At 38.5% G+C, this 27,497-nt stretch overlaps 1 pseudogene; it reads right to left on the bottom strand.

Moving 5' to 3' along the window:
* Positions 1–26,491, bottom strand: part of LOC131423596 (afamin-like) — a 40,307-nt pseudogene extending 13,816 nt beyond the window's left edge.
* Positions 26,492–27,497: the final 1,006 nt, after the last annotated feature.

Raw genomic sequence — 27,497 nt, 5'->3', positions numbered from 1 at the left:
CCCTGACTCCAGACAATCACTGGGTCAGGACCTTTCCATTGTCCTGTTAGAATATCCTTCCAAAGTACCTTAGGCTTATGTACATTTTTTTGGATACATATGTCTTTCCACAGCACTAAGTCCTGATGAATCCAAATTTAAAAAGTTTAGAGTAAAAAGGGTTATTTTAAGATTATCTTTGGGGGATATATATCCCTTTCCAATTCCCTCTTTTTGCTTTAATAAGTACATTTTAATAGTTTGATGAGCTCTTTCAACTATGCCTTGTCCCTGTGGATTGTATGGAATTCCTGTTATGTGAGTAATGCCAAATGATGAGCAAAATTGTTTAAAAGAGGTAGAGGTATAGCCAGGACCATTATCTGTTTTTAACTGTTTTGGAACGCCCACAGTGGCAAAATTTTGTAAGCAATGAGCTATAATATCTTTAGTTTTTTCTCCAGCATGAAGGGAGCCCATCAAAAATCTGGAAGAAGTATCAACTGTAACATGCAAATATTTTAATTTTCCAAATTCTGGCAAGTGTGTGATGTCCATCTGCCAAATATGGTTAGGTATCAATCCTCTAGGATTGACTCCAAGATTAACTTGTGGTAAAAAGGTCACACAATTTTGACATTGTTTTATTATATGTCTGGCTTCTTCCTGAGTTATTTTAAAATGCTTTTGTAAAGTATTACCATTGACATGGAACCTTTTATGAAAATTTATAGCTTCTTCTATTGTGGAGAAAATATGTATGTCATGTGTAGATTTATCTGCTAAATCATTGCCCAAACTAAGGGCTCCAGGCAATCCTGTATGTGCCCTGATGTGTCCTATAAAGAATGGATCTTTTCTGTCCCAAATTAGACTTTGTATAGTGGAAAACAAAGAGAAAACAGTAGAGGAAGGGAAAATCCTACCAGCATCTTCAAGGGATACTATAGCATTAACTACATACTGACTATCAGAAAATAAATTAAATACAGAATCTTTAAACATCACAAAAGCTTGTAATACTGCATTAAGCTCTACCTTTTGAGCTGATTGTTTGGGTAGTAAAAATGTAAAAGTTTTATCAGGTGTAACTATTGCTGCTGTACCACTATTTCAGTGAATATATTTGGAGCATTCATGATGGAGGTTTTTCTTGTCATTTTTGGAAAAACTACAGGATGCTTAGACCAAAAAGACAACAAAGGATTAGATGGTAAGTGATTATCAAATGAAACATTAGATTTACACATGATTATTGCCCAAGTATTTAACTCATTAGCTAACTCATCAATTTGATTCATAGTATATGGAGTAATAACTTTATTGGGAGAAATTCCAAACACTCCCTTTGCTGCTTTTATTCCTTTGAGTATTAATTGTCCTACAGCCTCAGGATACCTAGTAAGAATAGTGTTAGGAGAATAAGATAAATGTATCCACAACAATGGACCTCCTTGCAAAAATACTCCTGTAGGAATATTTTTTGTTAGTAGTAAAATAAATAATAAAGGCAAACTTATATCAATTCTATCCAAATGCATATTTTCCATATATGTTTCAATAATTTTTAATGTTTTTCTTGCTTCAGGCATTAACATGCAGGGTGAATTTGGATCTGATAGACCTTTTAGGATATCAAATAAAGGTCCCAACTCTCCTTTTGGTATGCCTAGATAAGGCCTTATCCAATTTATGTCTCCCAATAACTTTTGAAAGTCGTTAAGTGATTTGAGTTGATCTACTCGTATTTGAATTTTTGATGGACAGACCATGGTTGAGGATAATAGAACTCCTAAATAATTAATTGGAAGATTTAATTGTACTTTATTGCTATCTCTAGATTATAATTTTTTAATAAATTTGTAAGTGTGGCATAACATTCTAGCAATGTGTTTTTTTTCTTTATGTGCCAATAATACATCATCCATATAGTGAAATATTTGTAGTTCAGGATTTTGATTTCTAAGTGGCTGGATTACTTTGTTAACATAAATTTGACACATAGTTGGGCTGTTAGCCATCCCTTGAGGGAGTACTTTCCATTCATATCTCTGATCAGGACCTTCATGATTCAGTGCAGGGATAGTAAATGCAAAACGTGGACTATCCTCAGGATGAATTGGAATTAATAAAAAAAACAATCTTTAATATCTATAGCTAAAACATACCAGGTTTTTGGCAAAGCAGAAAATTGGGGAATCCCCGATTGAGCAGGTCCCATAATAACCATCTCATTATTAATGGCTCTTAAATCTTGCAATAATCTCATTTACCAGATTTCTTTTTAATGACAAAAATGGGAGTATTATGGGGAGATACGGAAGGTTGTATATGTCCCTCCTCAAATTGTTGTTTGACCAGGTCATGGGATACTTGTATCTTTCTTTAGTCAGGGGCCACTGAGGAACCCATACTGGTCTTTCTGATTTCTAAGTAATTTTTATTGTCTCAGTGGCCCCTTCTGAAAATCCAATCCATGTCTATTTATTCCTTGATCTATTTGAATTGGTGCTGCTATACCTTGTTCTTGTTCTCCTAATCTTTTTTCTTTCCTAAAACCTTGTCTAGCCCTAGTAGTGGGCGCGTTAGGATTGATGTTATTGTTAATGTCAAACCTAATTGATCTAGGACACCTCGTCTCTACATAATTTAATATATGTATTTAAATCTTCATGTCTCCATGGTCTAATGACCTCTCTGCAGCAACGATTTGCTTGGTCATAAGCCAGTTGTTTTATTAATGGCATTGCTTGTTCTGTATCCCCCAAAATTCTGGCAGCTGTTTGAATAAGCCTATCTACAAATTCAGCATAAGGTTCATTAGCTCTCTGTATTACCTTAGATAATTGACTTTGTAAATCTCCATGTCCTTGTAAAGTCTTCCATGCCCTAACTGCGTCTGCAGCAATTTGTGCATATATAGCAGGATCATATTCAATTTGTTGCTGTTGACCCTCATAAGGTCCTTTTCCTAACAACATATCTAGATTTCTTTGAGGGTAACTGGCTGCTGCATTTCTCCTAGCTGTCTCCATGTAAAATTCCTTATTGGCAACCTTCCATAACAAATACTGTCCTCCATTTAGCACAGATTTACACATGTTAGCCCAATCTGCTGGCATCATGTCCAAGTTGGTAATGGATTAGACCATGCTTACAGTGAAGGGTGCTTGGGGACCATAGGTTGTTACAGCCTCCTTTAATTGCTTCACTGTTTTGAAATCTAAAGCATGGTGAATTCGTTGCCCTCCTGCCTGCTCAAGTACAGGGCATGCTAATCTTTGAGGTCCTGCCTCAGGATTCCATCTATCAACTACGGGGGTTGAGGGCCACTCAGCTGTCTCCATAGATGGAGCTGTTGGTTGAATTACATCCTCTGGTGATAGAACGGAATTAGTAGCAGCCTCCTATTGTAGCTTCCCCCCTGATAGCTGTTTCTCCTCTAAGCTTTCTTCCTTTAAATTTTCTTCTTCTATCTGACTAGCTCAAGAGACCTTCTCTTTTGCTTGATCTAACATGTTTTCTACTATAGTCTGGACCTCTAACAATTTACTTAACACTCTTTCAGTTTGTTTTTTACTAATTTCTAATCTACTAAAAGATAACACAACCCAACAAAATAACACAAAACAAAACAAAAACAGAATGAAACAAAAACGGAACAAAAAATTGTTGTATCAATTTTCTTTTCCTCAGGGCTGAACAACTTCAAACCTTGAGCCAACCATTTTTCCCAGTTTGCCTGAGAAAGTTCTAGGGAAACACAGCATGAAACAAAAACAAAATAAATCAAAACAAGTACACATTGTTTTTTGAAATGGTCACCCATTCTCTTGCCTTCCCTCAGGGGCGAGCAATTTTACTTACCTCCGAGCTTCAGGCGTTCCCCGCACAGGCCACCAAATGCCGCAGTCTGGCTGGGCACAAAATCACGAGCCACTCAAGTAGGAGCAAACTTTATTTCTGAAACTCCCGCCAATGCCACACACGCTCCCGGGAAATATGCCAAACCACACACGCGGCATTCTCCTGGGCCACACTACACCAACAGGAAATCCCTTCTCCGGAATTCCCTCCTACTGCACTTCCCCAACCAATGGGAACTCTCCAGGAGTCCCAGTAGAGCTCCAAAGTAGCAGGCCTAGGCCGACAGCAGGGCTCTAATATCCAATTGAATGCAGATCTTAACATAATCATATCATCTCAATGGCTTGCTGGCATCATCTTTCAACCAAAAATGCCATGCATCATTCCTACTTGGCTATGGCTCTCAGCAATTCTCTTCATAGATTTAGAAAAAAAACTTCAATAAAATTCAACACCCCTGGCACCGGCAAGGTAGAGGGAACTGTGACCACGCACAGAGCAGGCCCAGCGGCCTGCTGAGGGGCAGAGCCGCCCCCCACACCCCGCGCCTGCCAGGTAGGGGAACTGTGACCACGGACAGAAAAGGCCCAGTGGCCCACGGCGGGACAGAGCTTCCAATCACTCCTGCAAGGTAGGCGGGCCTGCGACCCACCAGCAGAAGAGGAGCAGCGACCTGCTGTGAGGCAGAGCCGCCCCCTCCCCCTGCACCGGCAAGGTAGAGGGAACTGTGACCACGCACAGAGCAGGCCCAGCGGCCTGCTGAGGGGCAGAGCCGCCCCCCACGCCCCGCGCCTGCCAGGTAGGTGGAACTGTGACCACCGACAGAAAAGGCCCAGTGGCCCGCGGCGGGACAGAGCTTCCAATCACTCCTGCAAGGTAGGCGGGCCTGCGACCCACCGGCAGAAGAGGAGCAGCGGCCTGCTGAGAGGCAGAGCCGCCCCCTCCCCCTGCACCGGCAAGGTAGAGGGAACTGTGACCACGCACAGAGCAGGCCCAGCGGCCTGCTGGGGGGCACAGCCGCCCCCCACGCCCCGCGCCTGCCAGGTAGGTGGAACTGTGACCACCGACAGAAAAGGCCCAGTGGCCCGTGGCGGGACAGAGCTTCCAATCACTCCTGCAAGGTAGGCGGGCCTGCGACCCACCAGCAGAAGAGGAGCAGCGGCCTGCTGAGAGGCAGAGCCGCCCCCTCCCCCTGCATCAGCAAGGTAGAGGGAACTGTGACCACCCACAGAACAGGCCCAGCGGCCTGCTGAGGGGCAGAGCCGCCCCCCACCCCCCGAGCCTGTCAGGTAGGCGGAACTGTGACCACTGACAGAAAAGGCCCAGTGGCCCGCGGAGTGGCAGAGCTTCCAATCACTCCTGCAAGGTAGGCGGGCCTGCGACCCACCGGCAGAAGAGGAGCAGCGGCCTGCTGAGAGGCAGAGCCGCCCCCTCCCCCCCGCACCTGCAAGGTAGACGGAACTGTGACCACCATCAGAACAGGCCAGACCTGCAACCGAGAGACAGAACAGGCCCAGTGGCCTGAGGAAGGGTAGAGACGCCACCCCCCGCGCCTGCAAGTTAGGCGGACCTGCGACCCACTGGCAGTACAGCCCCAGAGGCCTGCAGAGGGGCAGTGCCGCTGCCTGCGCCTGCAAAGTAGACAGAACTGTGACCACCGACAGAAAAAGCCTAGCGGCCCGCAGAGGGACAGAGCCGCCGCCCGCGCCTGCGAGGGAGACTTTGCAACTATACAAGACCAATATAAATATATAGGGGGAAAATTCAATAGCACAACAGTTTCACCAAGTAGAAAGGAACGCGAACAGTATGAAGAGACAAGGAAAGAAAGGACCACAAGCATTGCAGGTCAACTCAACGTTAGAAGAGGTAATAGCTGCAGCAGATGGAATGTCAGAAAAAGAATTCAGGATATACATGCTTCAGATGATCTGGAGTCTCAAGGAAGATATCAGACAGCAAAATCAGACAATGAAAGATCACTTCAACAATGAATTACATAAACAAATCCAAGAAGCAAAAGATCAACTATACAGGGAAATAGAGGTTATAAAAAACAAACAGACAGAAATCCTAGAAATGCAGGAAGCAATAAGAAAACTTAAAAACTCAGTTGAGAATACTACCAGCAGAGTAGAACACTTAGAAGACAGAACATCAGACAATGAAGATATAGTATTTCAACTTGAAAAGAACATAGACAGCTCAGCAAGACTGTTAAGAAACCATGAGCAGAACATCCAAGAAATATGGGATAACATCAAGAGACCAAATTTAAGAGTCATTGGGATACAGGAAGGGACAGAGTTTCAAACCAAAGGAATGAGCAATCTATTCAATGAAATAATATGAGAAAACTTCCCAGACTTGAAGAATGAGACAGAACCCCAAATCCTAGAAGCCTACAGGACGCCGAATGTGCAAAATCATAAGAGACCCACACCTAGACACATTATAATGAAGATGCCCAACATACAGAATAAGGAGAGAATTTTAAAAGCTACAAGAGAAAGGAAGCAGATCACATTTAGGGGTAAGCCAATCAGGATAACAGCTGATCTTTCAACACAGACTCTGAAAGCTAGAAGATCCTGGAATAACATATTTCAAACACTGAAAGAAAATGGGTTCCAACCAAGAATTGTGTTTCCAGCAAAATTAAGCTTCAGGATGGAAGATGAAATTAAAACCTTCCACGATAAACAAAAGTTAAAAGAATTTGCAGCTAGAAAACCATCTCTTCAAAACATCCTTGGCAAAACATTACAGGAAGAGGAAATGGAAAATAACAATGAAAACCAACAGTGGGAGGTAGGACACTAAAGGGGGGAAAATAATCAAAGAGGAAAACAAACCATGTTTAGTAACAGAAATAAACAAATATGGCTGGAAGAACAACCCATATCTCAATAATAACCCTAAATGTTAATGGCTTAAACTCACCAATCTAGAGACACAGGCTAGTAGAATGGATCACAAAACAAGACCCAACAATATGCTGCCTACAGGAGACGCATTTGATAGGAAAAGACATACATAGGCTGAAGGTGAAAGGTTGGGAAAAATCATATCACTCATATGGACTTCGGAAACAAGCAGGAGTATCCATACTCATATCAAATAAAATAGATTTCAAGCCAAAGTTAATCAAAAGGGATAAAGAGGGACACTACATACTGCTCAAGGGAACCATACACCAACAAGACATAACAATCATAAATATATATGCCCCAAACAATGGTGCAGCTATGTTCATCAAACAAACTCTTCTCAAGTTCAAGAGTCTAATAGACCACCATACAATAATCATGGGAGACTTCAACACACCTCTATCACCACTGGACAGATCTTCCAAACAAAAGTTGAATAAGGAAACTATAGAACTCAATAACACAATTAATAACCTAGACTTAATTGACATATATAGAATATACCACCCAACATCAAGCAGTTACACTTTTTTCTCAGCAGCACATGGGTCCTTCTCAAAAATAGATCATATATTGTGTCACAGGGAAACTCTTAGACAATATAAAGGAGTAGAGATAATACCATGCATCCTATCTGATCATAATGGAATGGAACTGAAAATCAACGATAAAAGAAGGAAGGGAAAAGAATACATCACTTGGAGAATGAACAATAGGTTACTGAATGATCAATGGGTTATAGAAGACATCAAGGAAGAAATTTAAAAATTCTTAGAGATTAATGAAAACACAGACACAACATATCGGAATCTATGGGACACATTGAAAGCAGTTCTAAGAGGAAAATTCATTGCTTGGAGTTCATTCATTAAAAAAAGAAAAAACCAACAAATAAATGATCTCATACTTCATCTCAAAATCCTAGAAAAAGAAGAGCAAAACAACAGCAAAAGAAGTAGAAGGCAAGAAATAATTAAAATCAGAGCTGAAATTAATGAAATCGAAACAAAAGAAACAATTGAAAAAATTGACAAAACTAAAAGTTGGTTCTTTGAAAAAATAAACAAAATCAACAGACCCTTAGCCATGCTAGTGAAGAGAAGAAGAGAGAGAACTCAAATTACTAACATACGGGATGAAAGAGGCAATATCACAACAGACACTTCAGAAATACAGAAGATAATCAAAAATTATTTTGAATCCTTATACTCCAATAAATTAGAAGATAGTGAAGGCATAGATAAATTTCTTAAGTCATATGATCTGCCCAGATTGAGTCAGGAGGATATAGACAACCTAAACAGACCAATATCAATTGAGGAAATAGAAGAAACCATCAAAAGACTACCAACTAAGAAAAGCCCAGGACCGGATGGGTATACAGCAGAGTTTTACAAAACCTTTAAAGAGGAACTAATACCAATACTTTTCAAGCTACTTCGGGAAATAGAAAAAGAGGGAGAGCTTCCAAATTCATTCTACGAGGCCAACATCACCCTGATACCTAAACCAGACAAAGACACTTCAAAGAAAGAAAACTACAGACCAATATCTCTAATGAACCTAGATGCAAAAATCCTCAATAAAATTCTGGCCACTCGGATACAAAAACTTATCAAAAAAATTGTGCACCATGATCAAGTAGGATTCATCCCTGGGATGCAAGGCTGGTTCAATATACGGAAATCAATAAATGTTATTCACCACATCAATAGACTTAAAAATAAGAATCATATGATCATCTCGATAGATGCGGAAAAAGCATTTGACAAAATACAGCATCCCTTTATGTTCAAAACTCTAGAAAAACTAGGGATAACAGGAACATACCTCAATATTGTAAAAGCAATCTATGCTAAGCCTCAGGCTAGCATCATTCTGAATGGAGAAAAATTGAAGGCATTCCCTCTAAAATCTGGAACAAGACAGGGATGCCCTCTCTCACCACTTCTGTTCAACATAGTTCTCGAAACACTGGCCAGAGCAATTAGACAGACGAAAGAAATTTAAGGCATCAAAATAGGAAAAGAAGAACTTAAATTATCACTATTTGCAGATGACATGATTCTATACCTAACAGACCCAAAAGGGTCTACAAAGAAACTATTAGAGCTAATAAATGAATTCAGCAAAGTGGCAGGATATAAAATCAACACGCATAAATCAAAGGCATTCCTGTATATCAGCGACAAATCCTCTGAAATGGAAATGAGGACAACCACTCCATTCACAATATCTTCAAAAAAAATAAAATACTTGGGAATCAACCTAACAAAAGAGGTGAAAGACTTATACAATGAAAACTACAGAACCCTAAAGAGAGAAATAGAAGAAGATCTTAGAAGATGGAAAAATATACCCTGTTCATGGATAGGCAGAACTAACATCATCAAAATGGTGATATTACCAAAAGTTCTCTATAGGTTTAATGCAATGCCAATCAAAATCCCAACGGCATTTCTTGTAGAAATAGAGAAAGCAATCATGAAATTCATATGGAAAAACAAAAGACCCAGAATAGCAAAAACAATGCTAAGCAGGAAGTGTGAGTCAGGCGGTATAGCGATACCAGACTTCAAACTATACTACAGAGCAATAGTAACAAAAACAGCATGGTACTGGTACCAAAACAGGCGGGTGGACCAATGGTACAGAATAGAGGACACAGAAACCAATCCACAAAACTACAACTACCTTATATTTGATAAAGGGGCTAAAAGCATGCAATGGAGGAAGGATAGCATCTTCAACAAATGGTGCTGGGAAAACTGGAAATCCATATGCAACAAAATGAAACTGAATCCCTTTCTCTCGCCATGCACAAAAGTTAATTCAAAATGGATCAAGGAGCTTGATATCAAATCAGAGACACACCGTCTGATAGAAGAAAAAGTTGGCTACGATCTACATACTGTGGGGTCGGGCTCCAAATTCCTCAATAGGACACCCATAGCACAAAAGTTAATAACTAGAATCAACAAATGGGACTTACTCAAACTAAAAAGTTTTTTCTCAGCAAAAGATACAATAAGAGAGGTAAATAGAGAGCCTACATCCTGGGAACAAATCTTTACTCCTCACACTTCAGATAGAGCCCTAATATCCAGAGTATACAAAGAACTCAAAAAATTAGACAATAAGAGAACAAACAACCCAATCAACAAATGGGCCAAGGACCTGAACAGACACTTCTCAGAGGAGGACATACAATCAATCAACAAGTACATGAAAAGATGCTCACCATCTCTAGCAGTCAGAGAAATGCAAATCAAAACCACCCTAAGATACCATCTCACTCCAGTTAGATTGGCAGCCATTATGAAGTCAAACAACAACAAGTGCTGGCGAGGATGTGGGGAAAAGGGTACACTTGTACATTGCTGGTGGGACTGCAAATTGGTGCAGCCAATTTGGAAAGCAGTATGGAGATTTCTTGGAAAGCTGGGAATGGAACCACCATTTGATCCAGCTATTCCCCTTCTCGGTCTATTCCCTAAAGACCTAAAAAGAGCATGCTACAGGGACACTGCTACATCGATGTTCATAGCAGCACAATTCACAATAGCTAGATTGTGGAACCAACCTAGATGCCCTTCAATGGATGAATGGATAAAAAAAATGTGGCATTTATACACAATGGAGTATTACTCTGCATTAAAAAATGACAAAATCATAGAATTTACAGGGAAATGGATGGCATTAGAGCAGATTATGCTAAGTGAAGCTAGCCAATCCCTAAAAAACAAATGCCAAATGTCTTCTTTGATATAAGGAGAGTAACTAAGAACAGAGTAGGGTCGAAGAGCATGAGAAGAAGATTAACATTAAACAGGGATGAGAGGTGGGAGGGAAAGGGAGAGAGAAGGGAACATGCATGGAAATGGAAGGAGACCCTCAGAGTTATACAAAAGTACATACAAGAGGAAGTGAGGGGAAGGGGAAAAATAATATAAGAGGGACAAACGAATGTCAGTAGAGGGAGCAGAGAGAGAAGAGGGGGGGGGAGGGGAGGGGAGGGGGGATAGTAGAGGATAGGAAAGGCAGCAGAATACAACAGACACTAGTATGGCAATATGTAAATCAATGGATGTATAACTGATGTGATTCTGCAACTCTGTATATGGGGTAAAAATGGGAGCTCATAACCCACTTGAATCAAATTGTGAAATATGATATATCAAGAACTATGTAATGTTTTGAACAGCCAACAATAAAAAATTAAAAAAAAAAAATTCAACACCCCTTCATGATAAAAGCCCTGAAGAAACTAGGGACACAAGCATCTCATCTCAATATCATAAAGGCTATGCATGACAAACTCAAAGCCAGCGTCATACTGAATGAGTTAAATCTGAACGAGTTTCCTCTACAATCATTCTCCCTACTCCTCAGCAATATAGTACTTGAAATTTTACCTGGAGGAATTAGGTAAGAGGAAGAAATTTAAAAAATAGAAAAAAGGAAGAACTAAAGTATGCCTATTTGCTGCTGACATGATCCTAAACTTAGAAGATCCTAAAGACCCTTCTAGAAGACTTTTAGATCTGATAAACAAATTCAACAAGGTAGCAGGATACAAAAATCAAATGATAATAGCTTTTCTATATATCAATAATGAGCCTATTGAGGAAGATATCAGGAAAACAATTTCATTCACAGTAACTAAAATACATACATACCTACCTAGGAATAAACCTAACCAAGGAATTGAAAGACCTCTACAATAACAATAACAAAACACCAGAAAAAAAAAAGAAAGAAATTTTAAAAAAATCACTAGAAAATGGAAAGGGCTCCTATGTTCATGGATAAGCAGAATTAATATTGGACATATTACTTATATGTCCATATATTAAAGTGGACATATTACTAAAGGCAATCTTCAGATCCATTGTGGTCTGCCTCAAAATATCAAAAACTTTCCACACAGAACTAAAGAAATAATCCCAAAATTCATGTAGAAAAACAAAGACCCACAATATCCAAAGAACTCATGAGCAAAAAGAGCCATACCCAAGATATCACAACACCCAATTTCAAAATATACCTCAGAGCTATAGTGACAAAAGGAGCATGATATTGCCATAAAAAAAATCTAGACAGATAAGGTAGAATAAAGTTGGAATTAAACCCATGCAGCTATAGTCATTTGATTCTGGACAAAAGCACCAAAACATAAAATTGAAGAAAAGTCAGCTTCTTTGTCAAATGATGCTGGCAAACTGGATATCCATATCTAGATCTTACACTGTACTAAAGTCAATTCAATCTAAGTATAAGACCTGAAACCTTGAAAACTGCTAGAACAAAACACAGGGAAACAATTCAAGATATAAACAAAGACAATGATTTCATAAACATGGCTCCTATTACTCAGGAAGAATTGATAAATGGGAATAAATTAAAAACTTCTGCACCACAAAAGAAAAAACTGATGGAGTGAAGAGAGAGCCTATAGAATGGGAGAAAAATCTTTGCCTCTTGTTCTGACAGGATTAATATTCAGAATATATAAAGTAGTCAAAAAACTTAACACCAAAATAATAATAATAACACACCATACAGTAAATGAGCAAATGAACTGAATGGATACTTCTCCAAAAAGTATGAATGGCCAATAAGTTAAAATGCAAGTCACAGTTACATTAAGATTCCATCTTATTCCAATCAGACTGACTATCATCAATAATACAAAAGCAAGAAATTCTGATAATGATGTGGAAGAAACACTAACATACTAATGTAAATGAGGACAGTCCCATGAAAATCAGTACAGAGTTTCCTCAAAAAAAAAAAAAAAAACTACAAATAGAACTACTATATGATTCAGCTATCCTACCCCTGGTAGTTATCTGAAAAAACTGAAGTCAGCATATGCCGCAGTCGGGCTGGGCACAATCAGGAGCCACTTGTCAAAAGAAACTAACTTTATTTTTAGAACCACACACACCAAACAAAACAGCCTCTCAGGAAAAACCCTCAGAGCCTCAACTGCCACCACCGGGTTTCCACAAGCCTCTCTCTCCCACACAAGCTTCTCTCCACCTCCCACAATCCTCCTGCTCTTGAGGCCGATTGGCTGGGTCATGTGGGCGGAGCCAAAAAAGTCCCCCAATGAGCAGCTGCGTGGTCTGAAAGGGCAGGGAAACAGCCCAATGAGCATCACCACAGAGGAGCCAATCAGCTAGATGTTGCTGGGGCCGCTGTGAGCCAATCATCAGCCGGCAGCTGGAAGTTTGCTGGCAGCTGGAAGTTTGCTGGGGCCCCTTCGGCTGTGGCTCTCAACATCTCCCCCTCTCTGTTTAAACAACAAGCATGTGGCTTAGGGACCGTGCCTGCCTTAGGTTGTCCAATAGTACATATGGTCCTTAGGTTGGTACCATTGCAATTGGATCTTACCCATCACTGACTACCGGTCCAGTATACAGCCACACCTGTGGAGAGGTCTTTGTACCAGCGGGGGGGGGGGGGTGAGGTTCTTTGCCTCACCTCTGTTGGCCCCCAAATTTTAGCTGGACGATCTTGACAAGCAGAAGGGAGGAAGATACACCAGGCCAATTGACGGCTCCTTTTGGAAAAATTGTACCACCAATGACATCATCAGCAAAAATACCCCAACACTACCACAAGTTGCTGCACCAACAGATAGTTCACAATGCATACAGGTGAGTTCACAATGTGTCCAGGCAAGTTCTGCAAGCAGTTCAGTGATGGCTATTGTAGAAGCTGTAGATTGGTTTTATCTTTGACTTCACCAGCACTGGGATGAAGATAGGAATTCTGGCAATAATGGCTAAAGAAAAAATTATGTAACATTACAGAAGGCACTAAAAGAAAACAATTTTCTTAACAATTTACATTATCTTTAAGAGAATTATTAAATATAATGAAAAGGAAAGGTGAAAGTAAACAAACAGATGTGTTAACCTTCTTTTTTGTTTACATATTAAAACAATCCTCAACAGTTGTTTACCCAATTTAAATTAAATCATATAAATCACGTGAAAAAAAAATTTGGATCCATTTTATCATGAGTGCTCATCATATATGATATATGGACATACGTACATTCAAACATATAACACAAAACACAAGTGTGCACACATAATATAATACATACAACATATAACATTATAGTAAAGGCCTTATAACTTTTTACAGGTGAAATCTCCATTGCAATGTTTAAAAACTCTATAGTCAAAAAATAGAACTGATCAGCAAAACATTAACCTAGGTCTGTATGAGCTCAAAAAACAAAATAGAACTTCATGATATGGCAAAGGGCAATAATAAAATAGATATTGAAAAAAGCATCCTGGTTCTGTTTCAGATGTAAGAATAGCCAAACTGGAGTTTTGGATATCAGTTGTTATGGATTTGAGCCAAATCATCTTCTTTTTGGTCTGTAGAAATCGCTTTAGTTAATCTTTCTGGAATCCAAATCGGCTGCTGTTCTCCCTGTGGAAACACACAAACAGACCCCCGACTCCAGACAATTACTGGGTCAGGACCTTTCCATTGTCCTGTTAGAATATCCTTCCAAAGTACCTTGGGCTTATGCACATTTTTGGACACATATGCCTTTCCGCAGCACGAAGTCCTGATGAATCCAAATTTAAAAAGTTTAGAGTAAAAAGGGTTATTTTAAGTTTATCTTTGGGGAATATATACCCCTTCCCAATTCCTTCTTTTTGCTTTAATAAGTACATTTTAATAGTTTGATGAGCTCTTTCAACTATGCCTTGTCCCTGTGGATTGTATGGGATTCCTGTTATATGAGTAATGCCAAATGTTGAGCAAAATTGTTTAAAAGAGGTAGAAGTATAACCAGGGGCATTATCTGTTTTTAACTGTTTTGGAACACCAACAGTGGCAAAATTTTGTAAGCAATGAGCTATAACATCTTTAGTTTTTTTTTTTGAAGGGAGCCCATCAAAAATCCAGAAGAAGCATCAATTGTAACATGCAAATATTTTAATTTTCCAAATTCTGGCAAGTGTGTGACGTCCATCTGCCAAATATGGTTAGGTATCAATCCTCTAGGATTGACTCCAAGATTAACTTGTGGTAAAAAGGTCACACAATTTTGACATTGTTTTATTATTTGTCTAGCTTGTTCCTTAGTTATTTTAAAGTGCTTTTGTAAAGTATTAGCATTGACATGGAACTTTTTATGAAAATTTATAGCTTCTTCTAGTGTAGAGAAAATATGTATGTCATGTGTAGTTTTATCTGCTAAATCATTGCCCAAACTAAGGGCTCCAGGCAATCCTGTATGTGCCCTGATATGTCCTATAAAGAATGGATCTTTTCTGTCCCAGATTAGACTTTGTATAGTGGAAAGCAAAGAGAAAACAGTAGAGGAAGGGGAAATCCTACCAGCATCTTCAAGGGATACTATAGCATTAACTATATACTGACTATCAGAAAATAAATTAAATACAGAATCTTTAAACATCACAAAAGCTTGTAATACTGCATTAAGCTCTACCTTTTGAGCTGATTGTTTGGGTAGTAAAAATGTAAAAGTTTTATCAGGTGTAACTATTGCTGCTGTACCATTATTTGACCCATCAGTGAATATATTTGGAGCATTCATGATAGGTGTTTTTCTTGTCATTTTTGGAAAAATTACAGGATGCTTACACCAAAAAGACAATAAAGGATTAGATGGTAAGTGGTTATCAAATGAAACATTAGATTTGCACATGATTATTGCCCAAGTATTTAACTCATTAGCTAACTCATCAATTTGATTCATAGTATATGGAGTAATAATTTTATTGGGAGAAATTCCAAACACTCCCTTTGCTGCTTTTATTCCTTTGAGTATTAATTGTCCTACAGCCTCAGGATACCTAGTAAGAATAGTGTTAGGAGAATAAGATAAATGTATCCATAATAATGGACCTTCTTGCCAAAATACTCCTGTAGGAATATTTTTTGTTGGTAGTACAATAAATAATAAAGGCAAACTTATATCAATTCTATCCAAATGCATATATTCCATATATGTTTCAATGATTTTTAATGCCTTTCTTGCTTCAGGCGTTAACACACGGGGTGAATTTGGATCTGATGGACCTTTTAGGATATCAAATAAAGGTCCCAACTCTCCTGTTGGTATACCTAAATAAGGCCTTATCCAATTTATGTCTCCTAATAACTTTTGAAAGTCATTAAGTGATTTGAGTTGATCTACTCGTATTTGAATTTTTGGTGGACGGACCATGGTTGAGGATAATAGAACTCCTAAATAATTAATTAGAAAATTTAATTGTACTTTATCTATTGCTATCTCTAGATTATAATTGTTTAATAAATTTGTAAGTGTGGCATAACATTCTAGCAATGTGTTTTTATCTTTGTGTGCTAATAATACATCATCCATATAGTGAAATATTTGTAGTTCAGGATTTTGATTTCTAAGTGGCTGGATTACTTTGTTAACATAAATTTGACACATAGTTGGGCTGTTAGCCATCCCTTGAGGGAGTACTTTCCATTCATATCTCTGATCAGGACCTTCATGATTCAGTGCAGGGATAGTAAATGCAAAACGTTGTTAGAGTCTGTATCAAGCTAGCTGCCTACAGAACTTACCTGGACTGTGATTTAAGCTAGCTGCCTGCAGAACTTACCTGGACTGTGATTTACCTGGACTGTGAGTTAATCTATTGAGACACTGCTTTCTGGACTGAGACAACAAACTGTAATCTATAACAAATTGTAACTCAGTATCTTTGCTAACAGTGTCATTGCTGGTATAATTTTTCCAAGGGCTTCTTGCATGGAGCCATCAAGTGGCTTGGTATTGTGGCATTTTGTATCCTCCCTTTCTGTTTGTAGCAGGTTATTTATGGTGTTTCTGTAAAAACCACTATGGTCGTTATTTAAATTAAACAAAAGGGGGAAATGTTAGAGTCTGTAAACAAGTCAAAAATAACACCTGGCATTTTGCCAGGGGAATGTTAGAGTCTGTAAACAAGTCTGGATGGTGCCTGGCAAAATGCCAGAGGGAGTGGTTTGAGAAGTAACAAAAACAAGCCATTAAGTGTGGAGATTCCTTATTGGTTGACTGATGTATCTAGTTTATGCTAATTAGATAAGCTGTGTGGAATGTATAAATACTGCTCCTGTCCTGCAATAAATGGCTCCCACTCCTGCTGTATCAACGTACACAAGTTATTCGTCACCCCCCGGTTATTTTGCTGCAGCAGCCGGACTGCGGCAAAACGTGGACTATCCTCAGGATGAATTGGAATTGAAAAAAAACAATCTTTAATATCTATAACTAAAACATACCAGGTTTTTGGCAAAGCAGACAATTGAAGAATCCCTGATTGAGCAGGTCCCATAATAACCATCTCATTATTAATGGCTCTTAAATCTTGCAATAATCTCCATTTACCAGATTTCTTTTTGATGACAAAAATGGGAGTATTATGGGGAGATACAGAAGGTTGTATATGTCCTTCTGCTAATTGTTGTTTGACCAGGTCATGGGCTGCTTGTATCTTTTCTTTAGTCAGGGGCCACTGAGGAACTCATACTGGTCTTTCATGCCTTAATTGCATCTACAGCAATTTGTGCATATACACCAGGATCATATGCAATTTGTTGCTGCTGATCCTCATAAGGTCCCTTTCCTAACAACATATCTAGATTTCTCTGAGGATAACCAGCTGCTGCATTTTGCCTAGCCGTCTCCTTGCAAAATTCCTCATTGGCAACCTTCCATAACAGGTATTGTCCTCCGTTTAGCACAGCTTTACACATATTAGCCCAATCTGCTGGCATCATGTTCAAGTTGTTAATGGATTCGACCATGCTTACAGTGAAGGGTGCTTGAGGACCATAGGTTGTTACAGCCTCTTTTAGCTGCTTCACTGTTTTGAAATTTAAAACATGGTAAAATCGCTGCCCTCCTGCCTCAAATACAGGGCATGTTAATATTTGAGATCTTGTCTCAGGATCCCAACTATCAACTGCGGGGGTTGGGGACCTCCCAGCATATGGAGGTGGCCTTGTTAGTTGGACACTTACGCCCTCTGGTGATAGAAAGGTGTTAGTAGCAGTCTCCTGTAGAGGTGGTGCTGTTGGTTGGACACTTACACCCTCTGGTGATAGAAAGGTGTTAGTAGCAGTTTCCTGTTGTAACTTTCCCCCTGATGGCTTTTTCTCTTTTACACTTTCTTTCTCTTTCTGACTTACTTGAGAGACCTTCTCTTTTACTTGAATCATTTCCTCTGTCTGACTAACTTAGAGACCTTCTCTTTTACTTGAATCCATATGTCTTCTCCTTCCTCTACCATTGTCTGAACTGAAGGCTTTGGACTAAGCAAACAAGATATGAATGTCCACAATGGCAATGTGCCAACTGGCAGAGTCCCTGGGCTTTTCTTTTCTATTCTTTTTAAATCTTCACCATGATGGTTCCATTGTGATATATTTAACAACTCCTCCTTAAAAAGCCATGGGCTACATTTTTGTATTGTATCAACGTATGCCCTGACTGCTCTTGATTTTACTGGGATGCCTCCTTCCTCTAACAATTTACTTAACACTCTTTCAGTTTGTTTTTTACTAATTTCTGATCCCATATTTCTACTATAATACAACCCAACAAGATGACGCCAAACAAAACCGAGACAGAATGAAATAAAAAGGGAACAACAAAAAGTCATTATAGCCTTTCTATCCTCCTGACATGTGCATCCGTCCTTTCTCCCTATCTGTTCCTCAGACGTAAATAGTTTTTCCTCAGATGTGAGCGGTTTTTCTTCCTTCTCACTCATCTCCAGGGACAGGCAACTTAAAACAAAAGTGAAGCAAAATAAAAGAGGAATCTTAAAATGGCTACCCATCCTCTCGCCCTGCCCTCAGGGGCAAGCAGTTTCACTTACCCTCAGTCGCTCCCCGTACGGGCCACCAAATGCCGCAGTCTGGCTGGGCACAATCAGGAGCCACTTGTCAAAAGAAACTAACTTTATTTTTAGAACCACACACACCAAACAAAACAGCCTCTCAGGAAAAACCCTCAGAGCCTCAACTGCCACCACCGGGTTTCCACAAGCCTCTCTCTCCCACACAAGCTTCTCTCCACCTCCCACAATCCTCCTGCTCTTGAGGCCGATTGGCTGGGTCATGTGGGCGGAGCCAAAAAAGTCCCCCAATGAGCAGCTGCGTGGTCTGAAAGGGCAGGGAAACAGCCCAATGAGCATCACCGCAGAGGAGCCAATCAGCTAGATGTTGCTGGGGCCGCTGTGAGCCAATCATCAGCCGGCAGCTGGAAGTTTGCTGGCAGCTGGAAGTTTGCTGGGGCCCCTTCGGCTGTGGCTCTCAACAAGCATATTTTACAAATATGTTTGTACCCGTGTTAATTGTGACACAGTTCACAATAGCCAAGTTGCAGAATCAGCCCAGATGCTCATCAACAGATGATTGGATTAAAAAGTATGGTACACAATGGAGTATTATTCGGACATTGGTTTAGTTGGCTTTTTCACTGCTGTGACTAAAAACCTGACCAGCACAATTGTAAAGGAGAATGTTTATTTTCAGGGTTTCAGAGGTCTCAATGCAGAGACAGCAGTGTCCATTCCTCAGGGCTCCTGGTGAGGCAGGACATCACATTTTGATCAGAAAGCAGAGAGAGAACCCCACCTGCCAGATACAATGGGATGAAGTTAGGGGTTGAGGTTAGAGGTGATATGGGGGTTGGCACCTTTTTTCTAACAAGACACATATTCAGATCTCAGCTGAGACCATCAGTGTCTTAGGCGCAGCATCATTATTCTCTGACAATCTACTTCTATTTTCAATTAACAACAATAGAGTTCCTCTTATTTCTCTATAAAGGTGTTTAAAAAGAAGGTCATTTGAAATACAATAGAATACATTAGTTTTAATTCCAAACTTCACAGAAATTTTCAATTATGTCCTAATTCAGTACCTCAGATTTAACATTATGAATCCCACATTTCCATTAGCAATCAAACACCAAAAAAAATAAATATGAGTGAGACTCCTTTAACTGCAAAACTGTAGGAAATAAGACAATTCTTGGGAAAGTCTGCTGTCCACTCATTAAAACACAGGGTATTTCTCAATACTGTAAAATTCATGCTATTTCATTTATATGCTCCTTATTAGAGTCTAAAACATTTTAACTAAAATTTACACTGATAAAGCCAAATTTCCCTGAAGCAATCCGTATATTTTTAATGAAATTGTATTATCTTTGAGTTCATGAAAAAATCAAAACATGCCAATAATATGTTTGCCAATATATTATCTTATAAAAAACACTTTGATGGTTACCAGATGGTGAGGGGCAGTGGTACTGTTGCTCAAAGGACACAAAATTACAATTCAACAGGAAGAGTAAGTTAAAGAGATCTAATCCATATCATGGAGACTATTGTTAATAACAGCATATTAAACACTTGAAATTTTCCAAGAAAGTAGATTTAAAATGTTTTTACCACAGAAAAGATGTGTATAAGGAAATGCATATGCTAACAGCTTAATACATTACACAATGTATACCTATATCAAAATGTACCATATACTATAAATGCACAGATTCTTACTTGTCAATTGGAAGGTAGGTAGGAAGAACACAGGGAAAACAATTGAAAACATCTATACAGAAAATGATTTTTTATAAGGACCCCAAAACAGTGATAACAAAAGCAATTTTAGAGAAATAGAATTTCATCACACTAAAAAGCTTCTGCACAGCAAAGGAGTCAACCTTAAGAAAGAACAAAATATTTACAAACTATTTATCTGGGAAAGGGTTGGCATTCTGAATATAAAAGGAACTTAAAAACTTCAAGAGAAATAGCAGATATTTCAATTCAAAAATAGGCAAATGATCTGAATAGACATCCCTCAAAAAAAGAAATACAAATGACCAGCTTATAAGAAAAAGGGTTAACATCACTAGCTGTCAGGGGAATTCAAGTCAAAACCACAAAGAGGTTACTTACTGCACTCAGAACAGCTAGGATTAAAAAAAAAGTAAAAAAAATAACAAATGCTGGTGAGGATGCAGAGAAAAGGGAACTCTATACACTTCTGCTGAAAATGTAAATTAGTACAATTGTTATGGAGAACACTTTTCCCTCAAAAAATACCAATAGATGTATGTTCCAGCTTTGCCCTTCTGGGTCTATATCCAAAGGAAATGAAATCAGCATATGAAAGAGATACCTGCACACCTGCATTTACTGCAACACTTCACAATAGCCAGGGTGTGGAATCAACCTAAGTGCCACTGGCAGATTTAAAAAAAAGTGTGTTCTATATACCCAAAGGAATACTATTCAGCCATAAAATATTTGTGGTAAAATGGCTGAAACTGGAGAATATAATGTTAAGTGAGTGAAATGTTTTCTTTCATGTATGGTACCTTGAAAAGTTTATTTTGAAGTAGGCAAGAGTAGAATAGCAATTACTAGAGACTAGAACTTCATAAGGCAGTGGAGGTTGGATAATGGCTACCAAAATATAGTTAGGTAAAAAGAACAACTTCTAGTGTTCTTCAGTCCATTAAGGTAACTATAGTTCATAAGAACCTATATATATTTTATGAAGAACTAGAAAAGCTTGAAGAGATCTAAACAAAGAAATGATAAAAACATGGAAAGGCTAATTGCAAATTTGATCAGTTTGCATTTATATGTCTATTGAAATATCACACTGTATCTAAAAAGCATGTACAACTTTACATGTAAATTAGAAATAGAAAATTTTAAATGAGTGCCACAAATCCCATTTTTACTTACTTTTGGGGAATATTTACCTGGCAACGGATGCACTGCAAAACATCCCCTTCACAACATCCGTCATACATGGAAGAAACATCTTCTACAAGGGAAGTAAGCTCCTTAAATTCAATCTTGGGGAATTTTTGATTGAATACAGCAATATTTCTAGAAAGAGAATTGATAAACCACTGAAATAATTTGAACAACCATAAAACAATAGTGAGTTCTTTATTAATACAACATAAACAGCTCCAAAGCCACTGGTATCATACTGACTTTGCCCAGATGTCCTCATCAAGCAGCTGATGGCATATTGCTCCATCTGTACGATCATTTTTAAAAATCCTAGGTTGGGGGGCTGGGGTTGTAGCTCAGTGGCAAAGTGCTTGCCTCACATATGTGAGGTACTGGGTTGGATCCTCAGCACCACATAAAAATAAGCAAACAAACTAATAAAGACAAAAAAAGAAAGAAAACTTAAAAAAAAAAAAGTCCTAGGCTGGATCCAAGGAAATAAAAGACCCAAAAGAGATGTTTCCTTCCATAATCCCAGTAGGGCACAAGGCATAAGGGCCTCCACTTCCTGCTGTGAGCCCACAGGAGACATAGATAATCCACAAACTGACCAAAATACATCTCAGAAGTGCCTCCTTTCTCCTTGACAGCTTCCCTCTTCCCAAGTTTTATCTCATCCTGTTCGACTGACCTGGTTCTGAGCCAGCCATGCTCACCCACCTCAAAACCTCTGGGAAACTAGGAGGAATACAAATGAAAAGGATCAATTATTTAACCAAAATGGGATGCAAACAAGAAAATACAAGTATAGACAAGACAGATAATGTAGAACTCATACAGAGCTTAACATTTTGGGTCCAAATATCAAAAAGGCACCACAGTTTGTCATGGGAAGACAATGCTTTTAAATATTGTGTGACAGGTGCTGCCTGAAGGAGAAAGAGGAAATTCTGTTGAAAACAAAACCAAAATCTCCCTACTCTCTTATTTTTAAACTACATCTCCATCATTAGAGAGTTTGTTCACAGAAGAAAATCTATGGAATTTTTGTTTTGGCACATTTGCATATGGAAAGAGCTATGCATTTGTGGTACACTCTGAAGGTTAGGCTGGTGTCTCTGATGGCTGAACTGACTGGGATGTGTGGTGCTCACCTGGTTGGGCAGTATGCTGTGAGCTTGGCCATCTCTACTGCGATGGCTCCAGTGTCAAACAGGAAGTGTCAAAGAGGGTTTGTCCAGGATAGAAGATAAACAGTTCCCTTCACCCTGATATTCACTCACTAGCGTTTTCCTCCAACTTTAAAAGAAAATAAAGCCAGAAAACAAGACCCTGGAAATTTGTGACTCTCTGACAAGGGTCTTGGGTAAAGAGAATGGGTTTAAATCAGTGAGTGTACATGATACTATCTTGGTATATGAGAATGTGGTAAATAACTCATTTGCTATAAAATAATTATAATTTTAAGTAAGGGTCTAGAGCCATGGAGTGGGATGATTCCTTATCCTTTAACAAAAAAAATGCAATACCCACCTTTGCTTGAAAGGAGTTGGGTTTTTGTTGTTCTTCACAGCATATTTTTGCCACTTCTTCAAAGAGAGCAGCAAGAGTTAAAAGTGTAGGGCCAAAGGCAAAGTGGTTCCCTCTGGCAACTTCATGCATGTAGCTATGGAAAAGTTCAAACTATTTCTTAAAACAGAGAAGGAGGGGTGGAGGTATAACTCAGTAATAGAGCACTTGCCTCACATGGGCAAGGCCCTGAGTTGCATTCCTAGCCCTAAGGAAGGAAGGTGAGAATGAAAGAAGGAAGAGAGGGAGAGAGGGAGGGAGAGAGGGAGGGAGGAAAGAAGGGAATCAAGGTGAGAAGAATGGGAGAAGGAAAATGGAAGAAGCAGAAAAGAAATGGTAGATCAGAGAAGGGAAGGGAGAGAAAACGGAAAGAAGAGAAGAGGGCAAGAAAAACAAGTTTTAAAAAATGAAGATAAAAGAAAGGTTTCCATTATAGAAAATTTTATACCACAAGTATCTCTGACATCACTAACTCCAAATTAAGATTGATAATTGCAGTTCTAATCTAGCACACCCATCTATGAATGATCTCTTTCTCTACCCTTGATGCTGGGTATCAGATCTCCCTTCCATATTCAAAGAACAGCTACCTATACACACCCCATCTGAAATTCAAGGATAATTATTACTTATATTCAAATAAATTTGTGATACTTTGCAAAGCACACTAGCTTTCCAGAAAGGGCCTGGGCTTCTGCAAATACTGAACTATTAAAAATAGCTTTTTAGCTAAACAGCCAATAATTTCATATCTTCCTAAGGCAAGAGCTGAAACTTCACCTTGGGAAAAATACATCATTTCCTCACTGTTTTCCTAGCAGTTTGACTCGGGGCATATACCTCTGTTCTAGGGCTTTTCTCATCAGAAGATACACAGCACTTATGTAAAGGTCTTAAAGGTGGACCACATCTTATTCATAGCTATGTCCTCAACAGATCCTGACACATGGTACACATTGGTTCAATCAATCAATGAACCCAGTCATGTACTTTGGAGTTAAGAGTTGGATTTAGCCTAAGAATAATGCTTTGATTAAATCACTTATCTAGCAAGATTAAACTTACTGCTTTAGAAAAGATTCTCTTTTATTTTTATAAGCCTGGCATTTCTCCTCAGGATTCAGAGTAGGGAAAGGAGGCAGAAATCCTATATCAGCTTTCTTGTTATAGAAGAAACAGAGTCTTCTTTCAAAGTCCACTTGACTGCAGCAGTGTGAAAAAATTATACTTTTGTGGAAACACCTCCATAGCATATATCCTTTCCTGTAACACATTAATCTGGACAACAGAAAAAAAGGGTAACTTTTTGTCATGGTAAAACTGTTCTATCTTCTGAGATGAAACAAGGGATACAACAAAGGTTCAGTGCTATCTTATGGAAAAGGATTGCAATTTCCCCACTATTGCCAGCAGAGCATCTTGATCCACACCCTTGACAACCATTCCACACATTGAGAAACTGTCTTTATCCCACCACAAGACCCTTAATCTGTTACACTTTCTTGGCTATCTACATTTTCTTTCATCATGACTTCTCTCCTCATCTCCTGAGGTAACAAGGTCAGTGTGTTAGTTTATCAGCAAAGGGCTTAGAAATGGTGTTCAGTAGTTTCTAGAGATGCAGATAGGGACTCTGGAGGAGGGCTCAAATGCATGTTCAGGCTCCTCTGCTGCTTGTATACATGTGGCATACTGCATACATAAGGCATAGGCCAACATATTGCAAATATACCCAAGTCCTTCTGTATATCATAAAAAGAAGTGCATCTCACCTGATGAACATGCCTTATCCCAAATATTGAAACTAGAAAAAATAAAAATGATGCACACATGGCATCTTTCAATGATTCTAATACAGAAACATTCTGAGTGTTGGCAAATAATCTTGTGTATTTAAGAATTGCAAGGGATTTACTTACAGCTATTTCTGCATACTCTAGAAGTGTCTTGTGAGCCAAACATTTATCCCTATATTCTATCACGTATTTCATCAGAATTTCCATTTCATCAAAAGTTGCTTCCTGAACATTCTGAGCAAAGGCAATGATGGTGCTGCAACAGTGGACATGGAGAATCAGTGATCATCTGCAGAATTTCCACTAACAAAAATCAGAGGAACATGCATTTGTTCCATAGACTCATGAGATTAAATATGAAGGCTATAAATTTTATATTTTGTTAACAATTCAATTGCCTGACAACCTGAATATTATAATTAATGCTGTATTTATTTTTCTATTACCTTTTAGTTTAAATCAATTATCTTTGAGAAGCACAAACATTTCTAGAATGAAGCAGAGAAGATTACAAAAATATCATCATCAAAAAGAATCTAGCATAGCACAACTCACATGGATCCCATGTTCTCTTCTATAAATTTCTGGATAACTATGAAGTTGTCTGAAAAATAAAGATATTTAGGTTATTAAAAATTCTGGTATTTTAACATTTTCCTAATGAATAACTATATATGGCATTTAAGTGTGCAAAGTGTAAAGTAAAATATGATAGAAATTACCTTGACATTTAATGAGAAAGATAGGAATAAAATGAGCCAAATAGGAGATCTTAAGCCCAGATGATTGTGTGCTCAGGAAATATTTACTAAATTGAACTGATTGAATTAATCTCAAACTGATAGGATTTATATTTGCCATTGATGGCTCCCCTGATACTAATGTGAAATACAAACACCATGTTCATGCTAAACATCTGTCACTTGTGACTAGAAAAGTGATGTGAAGATTAACTGGAAAGTGATATAATTCCAGGAGTTGATAAGAGAGATCTCAGCATGCTGAGGGCAACGTAGTTTATAGTACTAGTCAGACATAGATATTTAAGTGATCTCCAGACTCACCTAAAATCGATGATTCTCTCCCAGTGAACATCAGTGTACATCAGAAGACATTTCTGGTTTTCCACATAGACTACATTTATGGAGCTCTTACTTTTGTGAAGTCGGACACTATGAGGTCATCAACATTGACCAAGAAAGACATGACATGGAACTCCTAAGCACCCTCATGGTGGAATCAGCTTGTGCCTACGACTATTATCCCATTTAGAATGTGGTTACATATTTCACAGGGATGCATTGTGATCCCTGGGTGAGGAACCAGAAAAGGATTTACAGGAGTGGCACATGAGTTGCATATGAAAAAATGTAAAATATTCAACTAACATAAAAATAAGGAGCCCTGACTTTCAGTATAGAGGAAGTGATGTGATTAAAGCACAAAGATGATAAATCTTAAGATATATTTGGAGAGAGCCAATTGATTTTGATGAAAAGGTAGATCATAAAGAAAGGGCCTGGGTTCAGATTATGGGACTCTTGCATACAAAATTGAGTAGTTGGGCCCTCAATTAGCAGCCATTAAATACATTTACCCAGGGTAGTAATATGATCAATTTTATCCACTAAGAAATACTAATCAGGTAGTGATATATTTCAGTACTGGGACTTCCACAGTGCCTAACACACAGAAACTGATAAGAACTATTTGTCAAATAGATGGATAGAATAAGAAGGCCCTTGGGAGATTTTTGCAATTGTCCTATTGAGAAATCAGCAGGAGCTTAATTTGGGTAGGAGTAATGGAAAGATATTAGACCAAAATCAATAGGATTTTGAAACAGGTTGTTATAAGGGGATAGGAGACGGAGAACTGAAGAACATAATTTTCATCAAGCTCTACGATTAGACTCACTAGCAGGCTCTTTGGAATATGTGAATTTGGATAAAATACAATACACACTTTGAGGACCACTGGGACTCTTAGGGCACTTTAGGGAAAGTTACAAAAAAATGCAACCTCCAGGACAGAGGATTTACAACAAGACTCTGTCAGTTGTCCCTTTGGACATAAAAAATAGAAAAGTTGCCCCTTCCTCCAAGTTGATGCTGCTGAGGGAAGTTTTAGGGGGAATATAGAGTTGAGGAGGGACCAGGGTCCTGCATACCCTGAAATTGTTCACCATTAGTTGGGAGATATGTTATATATAATAAAAGATTTCCCCAAAAAATCTCAACGCATATCGGTTCTTTTAATATTACCATCAACTCTATACATTTTCAAGAAATATTAATATTTTGAAATCCACATTTTATCTATAAGCAACATTGTCTATCTTGCCATAGGTTGCTGACCATTTTCAGAGTATGAAAATTCTCTCTACCTATAGATTAGGTCATATAATCAACAAAATACAAATTTTGAAAAAGGTAGCTTTAGATAATTGATTTATAAATATAGACTAGGGAGGAGAAAAAAAACACTTAAAATTTTTAAAAAATGTTTAAAAGGAGTAACTACACTAATTTTGTCATTCCCTACTGATATTTATTATATGTCTT

The sequence above is a fragment of the Marmota monax genome, unplaced genomic scaffold (assembly GCF_021218885.2).
Source record: "Marmota monax isolate L192 unplaced genomic scaffold, Marmota_monax_Labrador192_F-V1.1 WCK01_AAM20220418_F8-fsc00132, whole genome shotgun sequence".
NCBI lineage: Eukaryota > Metazoa > Chordata > Mammalia > Rodentia > Sciuridae > Marmota > Marmota monax.
The sequence above is the reverse complement of the archived record's forward strand: the minus strand, read 5'-3'. Positions and strand labels throughout refer to the sequence as shown.